The following is a 10,621-nucleotide window of genomic DNA, read 5'->3' on the forward strand; positions in this document are numbered from 1 at the left end:
AATATACTGTACACTTCAAATTAATATAACATTATATGTCATTTATACTTCAATAAAGATAATTTCTGAGTCACTTGAGTTAAAAAATTGCAGTATATACAAAGTATGTGTGTATGAAAAATATACTTTAAGCCATAATATCCACTTACAAATCGAATATATTGTCTTGAAAAGCAACAATATTTCACATTGTCTGAAAACATGAATATAGATATGACCATAATCTTATTTATGAAAATATTTTCTTCTAACAATTCAATCATATTGTCATACAAGTTAAATCTCATGTATAAGTTCTTTATTTTCTTAGTGTTTGCCCTACATTTGATTAACCTGTAATACTGTGACACAGTAATAAATCCACTGCACAAAATTATTTAAGCCTAAATATAATTATCTTGCTTGGCAGTAATTTGCTTTAATTGGCTTATTATCCCCTCATATTACATTTTACTGCCTTTGGCATGGGGCTCTTTAAAACAAATTTGTTAAATGATACAGTCAACCATGCAAATACATGAAAAATATTTACCAGCCCACAAAATGTTTTACCAGCCCTTCTGCTTTTGTGACATCCCAACTGTAGTAAAATTAATATGAAGAGCATCCTTTATGACTCACTCAGCAAAAGTTTTTTCCTCTGAATCCACAATGAATGGTTAATTTCCAAATGTTAATCATTATTTCTGAATGATTTCCAGCTTGAAGCTATGAACATCATGATCTAATATCTTGAATATCACTAAATTTAATAATTATTCTATAACCAATACTTATATGTATTTATGTATATTTAAAAACCTGACTCTTTAATGGAATGGGGAGGAGGGTGAGAATACAGTCAAGGCAAGTAATTAGTGTATGTTTCTCCTGTGATGTCTATATCCAGATACTAACCATTTTCTAAAATAACTTAATTCTTTTGTTTGAGAGGAAAGCTGTAAAGTTTCTCCTTCAACCACTATGCTCAACAATTCCTTTTGTATTATTTCCAGAGAGATCAGTGTCTGGGAATTGACAACAAGAAGGAACTGATGAAGAAAGGTGACTCATGTAGATCCCTTGTGACCATCTTAGACTCCTAACACTGTCACTGCTTCCTTAGCAGGTGCTGAGTGACAGCATAGGAATATGACTCTAGAAACATGATTCTTCCCTCTAATATTAACTCCATGTAGAGCCTAAGATTTGTCAGTTAGTCTGGTTGGACTTGGATGTCCTTAATGTTAGAATAGGTTTAGATAATTAGGTAATTTCTAAGGCCCATCTGGCTTATGAGAATTTTGCATCATTGTTTGGCCTATTTGTAACACAGGGTGACATGACATACCTACTGGCAAGTGCATCTTTAAGGCCACTTTGCTTAAGATACTTGTCATTTTAAAATTTGTTAAAAGGAATCCATAACTGCACATATTGATTTATCAACACAATGTGAGAATCATCTGTCCTAAGCAACCAAGAAAGGTGTAAAAGAAATAAAGAATATCTAACCTTGAGATAATGTATGAAACACAAAAATATGTGAATATAGGAACACATATTTATAAGCAAAACTATTGGTAGTCCATGTAGAGGGATTTTTCACAAAAATTAGAGTTCTAAAGGTACAAAAAAACAAAAACAAAACAAGGCTTGAAACTTAGAGGAAACTAACATATACAGAACAGAGTCCCAGAAAGAAATAGATCAGTTATAGACTGGGTCAAAAATTGGGAGATTATAGAAATCAAGAGAAGAGAGTTCTCTGATTAAAGGAATGGTCAAAAATGTCAAATTCTTCCAGAAGTCTCATTAGATTTGTCAACAAGATGGCATTGTTGACCTTGATAAGGACGGGTTAGCAGTACTTCAAGTCTTTCTTTATAGTCACTTTCCTTCTCCAACTGCATATAAAGCTCTCCTTGCTTCCTTGACTCATGAGCAGGAAGAAAGCTCTCTTAGGAAAAATCAAGTTAGTATAGATACACAGAAACATCAAGTTTGAGCTCTCGTACACTTTTTATATTTGTGTTTGTTATTTTACATTTGTATTTGGTCTTTTGCCCCTAGCTTTTATTTTTTTTTTATTTTTTTTTTAAGATTTTATTTATTTATTTGACAGAGAGAGACACAGCGAGAGAGGGAACACAAGCAGGGGGAGTGGTAGAGGGAGAAGCAGGCTTCCCGCGGAGCAGGGAGCCCAATGCAGGGCTCGATCCCAGGACCCTGGGATCATGACCTGAGCCGAAGGCAGACGCTTAACGACTGAGCTACCCAGGCGCCCCGCCCCTAGCTTTTAACAATGTGGCTGTCAATAGAAGGTTTAATAAATACTGAATGGGTTATATCTATAAGGAGATTATCCTTCCTAAATCACAGCCCCTTCTATTTTGGGAACTCATGGAATTTGGTTCAACTTCTTAAGAGATTCAAAAGATTCTATGATATAAATGAAATGATTTAGGAAAGAAAATCATTTTGGGCTAGGTCTACTTTTTAAATTTTTCTTTAATTTTAAAAAAGAGTACATTTACCAGCAAATTCCCACATGCTGAAGTGATGTAATCTTCACCCACACTGCATATGCTTATTCACAAAATTGGACTCGAAAATTTTATAAACTTTTTTTTTGTTTGATGCTCAGTGCCCATTTGCTCTACATTTCCCTTTCAGTATAGAATTGTGAAATGGGACTCTGATTCCTCTGATGGTTTTTGTTACATATAAAACTGTGAACTGGACAGTAATTTCCAGCACGTTCATTCTTTGTAGAATAGATCTCTGTGTGAGGCAAAAGCTTAAATGTTCCTCATCAAGAGAGCCGAGAGAGAGAGAGCTCCTGAGAATCAGCCTCAGCATTATATGGATTATCTACATTTCTCTAGTCATGCCTATGAGAGGCCTTTTGGGGAAGTTATGCCCCTACTGGCTCAACTGTCATGATCTTCTCCTGAATTTGGTGAGGCAGTAAGTTAGAGATTTATATCAGAATGGGATCTGCTGTCAAGTAGGACCAGTCAGGGCATCCTATATTCAAAGTCTGGCCTTTCATATTTAGCACATTTTTCAGGCAGTTGGGACTTTTTGTCTAATCATTGTGGCATTCAGCTTCTTACCTCATCAAAGTTTACATAATTCAGTCTCTCAGTGATTTGCTAGATAACTGATAAACTGATGTTAATGAATTGTTGGTATTACTTTCTTACTTGAGTTGGATCTTGAAGAGAAAAAAATATGACCTAGATAGGAATTAGGGGTGCTAAACGGCATCACAAAAGTGACTCTTTCCATTCCACCTTCCTTTGTCCCAGAGAGTTGTCCATCCAACCAAAAATTCTGGTCATGTCAGTTTTTAAAAATATTTTTTCCATCAACTCTTATTGACTTCCAATAATATCCAAGCTATCAAACACATCATGCATGCCTTTCCAAGATTGGATCAGATTTTTTTTTTTTGCAATTGATTCCAATAATTCAATGCAATACAATGAAGAATGAGGATAATACCTCTTCAGAGTGTTTTAATAAAAATGAAAAAGTGGATTTGTTTAAGAGATATTTAGTATGCTGATACTTATAGGAAAATAATTAGCCCATATAATAGCTTTGACATGTTACCTACATATGAGGAAGAGTGGAAGTCTCAACATAAAGGGTTTTAGTATTTTCCCCCCTGTTTTAATACAGTGTTTTCTTTTAGTTTATATGTCTAAGGTATGTGAGTTCATAGAAACAAAATATGTAACTTTAACCTTCATGATACCAAGTATCTGGAAGACAAAGAAAAGGAACTCCAGGAAGAATATAACACATACAATGTGAGTAAATTTGTGTTTTCCATTTCCATAAGTAAATGCTAAACACAAATAAGTCATTAGCTATATTATAGGCTTGAAACAATACAATTAAATCAGATTTGAGAAGTTGTAAAAAGCTTTGGAATTATGAAAAAAGACAATCTGAGATAGATATTTGTGTCTATTATTGTTAAAAATAAATCCTTGAGGGGGGGGTGGGATGGATGGGGTGGCTGGGTGATAGACATTGGGGAGGGTATGTGCTATGGTGAGTGCTGTGAATTGTGTAAGACTGATGAATCACAGACCTGTACCTCTGAAACAAATAATACATTATATGTTAAAAAAAAAAAAAAGAAGATAGTAGGAAGGGAAGAATGAAGGGGGAGTAAGTCGGAGGGGGAGATAAACCATGAGAGACTATGGACTCTGAGAAACAAACTGAGGGTTCTAGAGGGGAGGGTGTGGGGGGATGGGTTAGCCCAGTGATGGGTATTAAAGAGGGCACGTTCTGCATGGAGCACTGGGTGTTCTATGCAAACAATGAATCATGGAACACTACATCAAAAACTAATGATGTAATGTATTGTGATTAACATAACATAATAAAGTAAAATTTAAAATAAATAAATAAATCTCTCCAGAATACAATCTATTAAAAAAATAGTGTATTAATATTAGCATTAAAGCCTAGTTGCAGATATTTACAAACTCAAACCCAGAACATAGCCAAAAACCTTTACAATAGATCAAGAATTGAAATATATAATTTATTTCATACTTAGCCCTTTAAAAATGTTCTATAGTGTATCACTAGGAATACAGTAGTATACATTATTTATAAATATAAAAATATACCTATATTGAATTTTCATATTCTTTTTGTCTTTCTTTCTTTGCATTAGTGCACGTAGGGCTTCAGCATGCCAGCATTAATTATAATGTGGAATGCTTTCCTTCAGATTTTACGAAGCAAAGACTATGGGTGCATGATCAAAAGTGAAAGGCCGGTCAGCCCGTCAGGCAGGGGCTGTGTACTTTTAGCCCTGCCCTTCCACTGACAGAATCCTCATCCTCTCTTCCTTCTTCTACCTGGGACATTTTTTTTTATAGCTTACATTTCTTTTAAGGACCAACACAAAGTCACTACATCAGAAAACAGTCTAGGTTCCCCCAAAGAGAAGGAATCGCTCTCCCCTCTCTGCCCTAGTAGACCCCATAGATCATAGCATAGTCATAGAAGTTTATGAAAGTATAGTGTACATTTTCCTGTATTGTCCTTCTGTCACAGACGCATTATTTTTAGACACTATGCATCACATTTGATGCATCACTGAAACCTACAAGTGTTTTATATATGCTAAGATCTTAAAAAGCATACATATTTAAGTAACTTATGAACATTTAACTGCTGGTATTATGGCTTCACATGTGCTGAACTTTCTTACAGGTATATCATTTCCTTTTGATCCAATGTGCATCATTTTTTTTTTCTCATTTGTGAACACCCAAAATGATTATCCATTGCTGCTTGCCCACCTCAGCTTCACAGCAATTCCACTAAGCTTTATAGATAACTCAATAAAGTAGCATGTTATCTATACATGGTCACATGTCTTATTTCCCAAGGCTATGAATTCTTTAAAGGGGGAAAGCCATATATTTTTTGCTACATGCATTTGTATCATAATGCCTTATAGAATATGTATATACATAAATGTTATCAACTGTACCTGCTGATCACTCCAGAATTTGGAAAGTCAGATTGGTAAATTTAGTGACTATATCATAGTATATATTCATGAAAGTATCCCTTCACAGAAATAAAAATGCTCAGAGTGACCTTGACATGTGGTCAATGGGGGAGACATTGTGCACAATTAAACACTCATTTTAATTGTAAATTAAATTTGTGGTAAAGAGAATCATTTTCCTATTAGTCTCTATTGTATAATATCAAAAAGAATAGAAGAAATGCAGATAAAAATTCCAATGAGCTTCAAATGTGTCTAGAAAAACTCCTTGTAGTTTATATTTTAAAGTTTTTTAGTCCAGATATATTTTATTGAATATTTAAGATTCAAGGAAGTATCATGATTATAAAAAGTTTAAATATTACAGAAAGGGAGTGAATACTTGTCTAAGCACATAATCTGTAGAAAATTCCTAATAACATTTTTGAGTATTTATTTCTCTGTTTTGTGTATACACTGTGGAGTTTAACAAGAAAGCTTTAATATTAAAAACTAAAACATATTTAAGAATGTTTTAGGGTATTAGTTTTATATAATAATATTTTTTCAATTTTTTCTTATGTAACTCAAGTCCATGGAAATGAAATAATCAAAATTATTAATTTATGGATGCTTCCCTTCCTCCCTATAGTTTATTTTAATCATGCAATTAGTAACTTTGAATTCACCATCTAACATAATCAATGACTTTGACAAAAAATATCTAGCTCTGAAGATATCCAGGATTGCACTCCTATTCATCATAAAAACTTTTCTCAATCCTATTGTTACCAGTACACTATTTTCCTTTTATGTTGTTTTCCTTCATCAATATGTATTTCTAACAGCATGACTTTTTGGTGTGTTTATTTTTTAATATCAAAAGAGTGTAATTCAGTTTTTATCATGTAAGTTAAATTCATCCATTCCCTTGATTTATTAGTTTAAACTTCATGTGGCCAAGTATGTCCTTTAAGATCATTTAAATTGTTCTATTAATAAGGTTTATCATACAATGTTAAAATAATTTTATCTCCAAAATAACACAGACTCATAATAAGCCCTTCAAATAATAAAGAAATCTATAAATTAGAAAATAATCCAGTCTTACCATCCAAAAGATAGTTTGAAGATTGATGTAAGTCTGCCCAGACATAACTATCATGCTCAACTTTGAAAACATCATTCCACTTAGTATACATAGTGATACATCAATTTTTACGGATAAAATATGTAAATCAGTGTCCAGTTTTGGGTCATTTACACGAAATCTGATTTGTATTCTTTTAATTAACTTCTTTGATATATCATTGCACGTGTCTGTGCATGCTTCTCAAACAGACACATTTAGGAGCGATGAAAGATATTAAAATTTTTGAGTTATAACGAGATTGCCTCACATCAAGGGGCATTCTGATTCACACACTCACAAACATTATTTCAGAGTACTTGTCTAACCCCATTTGATAATACAGGTAGTTATAAATCCTTTCTACTCTCTGTTATGCCATATTAAAAGGTAAAAATCAACAATCAAAATGCCATATAGAGAAAAAATAAATTTCTGAATTCTGTGCATCTGCTTTATCTTTAAATACAACAAATTTTGATACATGTTAAAAGATACATGGAAAAACAAAACAAAACAAATTTTGCTCTTTGGCAATAGCTCAGTTTCTGTATGTTAGTTTGGGGATGTTTCCAGAAAAGAGGGGTTAATTGTTGTTGGCTCAATTAGTGCAACCTGAATGAACATTTTTTTTGGGGGGGTGGGAAGAGATTGAGGGTAAATTAAGACAACATTTAGCTCTGCTTCTTATTAGCTGTGCATAAATTTTCCCAAGAGCCTAATTAGCTCTGTCACAGTAAGTGTCTCATCCATTTATACAAGAGAACATTTTCCTTTCCTTTATATTTTGTCATGTAATAAACTACTGCAAAACTGAATTTAAACTTGTTTATTAAGTAGTGATATAGTTTGCTAAAGGTTACATTTCCTACAATTAAACAGACATTTTGAAATTTTTTGTGACCCCTGGGATATTGACTTAATATTAAATATCAGGCAGCAAAGTGTCCTCCTGTTCATTTGTTTTCCATGTGGCCATTATATTATGCATTAAATATAGTTTTATGTTGGTGACTGAAAGCTTTTATGGTTACATCACTATTTTTATACTTCTGTTACCTTGCTGACTTCATATTGAATACCTCTTTTTTTTAATAGCATGTATAGGATTTCCTGTCCCTCATTTTATAAAGGAAGCAATTGTCATTCCTACCTTTTCATCCAATTTTCTTCTCTATTTCTGTTCATATTTACTTTACTATCATGTTTGACAGTATTTACATTTTGTTCTGCTATCCTAAGTAAGTCTTCGGCTTATTATCTAGGGATTAATGATTCTAAAATGAAAAGAAAAACAATAATTTTTATACCTTTATATCCTCACACGTATTTTTACATACATTCATTATGACTTTCTTGTTACACACCTTTTGGGGATTCTTTATTTGTTTAATGGTTTTCTTCTAGTTGGGCACTGTGTGGCATTCTAAGTGATTACTGGAGTAAGGTGTTTGAGAATCCAGTTCTAGCTCTGCAATTTACTGTGTGAACTCCTATTTAATCTCTGTTTCTTTATTTCTTCACATATAAAATGGATAAATAGGCAGCAAGCTGGATTTGGGTGTTTAGAGGCTTCATTGAGACTACACACATACACACGCATTTGAGTTAGATGGAAAGATAGTCCCCAAATCCACACAGGCTCTAATCACTGGAACTTTTCTACGTTACCTTACATGGCAAAAGAGACTTTGCAGATGTGACTAAATTAAAGATCTCAAGATGGGGAGACTATCCTGGATTATCCAGATAAATCCTAAATAGCAGTCCTCATCAGAAGAAGGTAGAGGGAGATTTGATAGAGAAGAAGAGAAGAGAAGCATAAATTGAAGTGATGTGGCTGAAAGCCAACAGCTGCCAGACTCTGGAATAGGCAAGGAATAAACAAATTTTCCCCTGGAGACTCCTAAAGAGACCAGAACTTGTGACACTATCAAAGCCATTCTTCTTAAAATGTATTCCTCATAACTTAACATAAACTACACATTATCTTCGCCTACATTTTACAGACGAAAAAACTAAAGTAATCTACCCAGTGTCACCAAGAGGAGGCTTTGCGTGTCTAATGACGTTTTAAATTTACTCATTTAATTTTTATTTCTATTATATAAATTTGTTTATCTATCTGTATCCTTTACCACATTCAAGGTCCCCTACTGCCAGTTCCCATATCTACCTCAGACCTTTATATATAGCTTAAGCCATGACACATACATCATAGACAAGCTTACCCAATACAAGATGAACTTCTCACCATCATGTATATGTCCACTCACCATCACTAAATGATGCCTCAGTTTCTCAGTGGTCTCAGAAACTTAAAATTTTATATTGGTAATAGCATACACTTTTAGAGTAAAATTCTACTCATTGTCATACTCAGACCTTTTGTAAATGGCAGAAGAAATGATTTTAGTCAAAAGAACACTAGACTTCAAGTCAAACAATTTGAGTTTAAATTCTATTTCTACGACTATGTTAACTGATGCCCTTTAAAATATCACCTTTCTTTTCTAAGACTGTTTCTTCTTTAAAACGACAATGGTTATACCTCCCTCAATGATTTATTGTAAAAATTAATGAAAAAAATATGAAAGAAAATATTCAGGATGCACTTTGACAAATATTAGTCATTAGTGTAATTTTCTCTCTCCTTTATCAGAGCTCAGGGGCAATACATATGAAATCACCAATATTGATGTTGTGCTTTGTTTTTGAAAATACAGTGCCACCTTCTCTTACTATTAGTTCAAGTATGCTTTAATTTTTCTTGAGAGTATCAGTGGCATTCTATTTTCATACTTATGCTAGAAATCCATCAAAGTTTTAAATTTCACTTACATAAAATGTTTAAAAATGTTCTTCACAAGAGTTTTCCAAGAACTGATTAAATGGTATCTCTTAGAGACACTGAATATGGAGATGGCACTATCTATGTCTTAATGTTATTATTTCCTAGAAGTTATGGAAACAGAATTCCAAAAAGAAAAAGACAATAACAACAATATAAACAACAAACTATCAACATTACTACTTATTTGAGAGACCAAATAAGAAAAGTGGCTATTCTTTAAAACAGAACCACAATGTATATACCCTTATTGTTCTTGAAAATTGACTTATGGCTCTATGGCCTCTCACTGCTACTGGTATTTCAAAGTAAATGTCAGAATTATATTTCAAAGAAAACCGAGTGTGCCATGTCACTGTCTATATTATTAGTTTGTCAACCATGAGATCACTATCTCTGTAGCCTATGATACAACTAGAGGTAAATGTGACTCCATATATTAATTACTTTATTAATTACATATAATTACTTTAGTAATTATGTAAACTCAAAAGAACAGATTGCATATTTCAATAAAATTTTGTTTTAATACATTTTAACTAAAATGTCTGTGATTATCACAATAATTCATTATTAGAAACTCAATTTTTAATTATTCAGAAAACTAACACATATAAAATAATTTCTAGAAGGCAGGGAATATTAGGCACAGTCTGATTCTTTTTGAGACAGTTAACTTGACTCTGTTTTATAATCACCAATTATACTACACTCTTGACTGACCTCACACTTGTGTGATAAAAGCAAATGTCTTTCCAGTTTGAGTTACATAAGATCAAAATCACACCCACTATGTATTATTGACTCCCCCCCAAAATCTCTAGAAAGTTTCTTAGCTGAAGTACATGCAATAACAAAGTCCGCAAATCTAGCATACAGGGGTCAGCCTGACTTGAGGCCTCCAATGCTTCCCATTAGCACAGATTAATTTGTTTTCTTAGTAAGATGTTAAAATAGATAACATTAGATTAATATCTACCAAAACTTACTTACCATGCCTGGATTTGCATCTCTTCTTTAATGTCCAAAGCTATACTCTGATTTAGGAAAATTTATTTCTATTTTACTAAAGAGTAAATTAAAATTCATTTCTGGTAAAGACCCACAGCTAACATCATCCTCAATGGGG

The sequence above is a fragment of the Eumetopias jubatus genome, unplaced genomic scaffold, assembly GCF_037043125.1.
Source record: "Eumetopias jubatus isolate StellerSeaLion01/CBP00866 unplaced genomic scaffold, mEumJub1_p1.0 scaffold_7, whole genome shotgun sequence".
Lineage (NCBI taxonomy): Eukaryota > Metazoa > Chordata > Mammalia > Carnivora > Otariidae > Eumetopias > Eumetopias jubatus.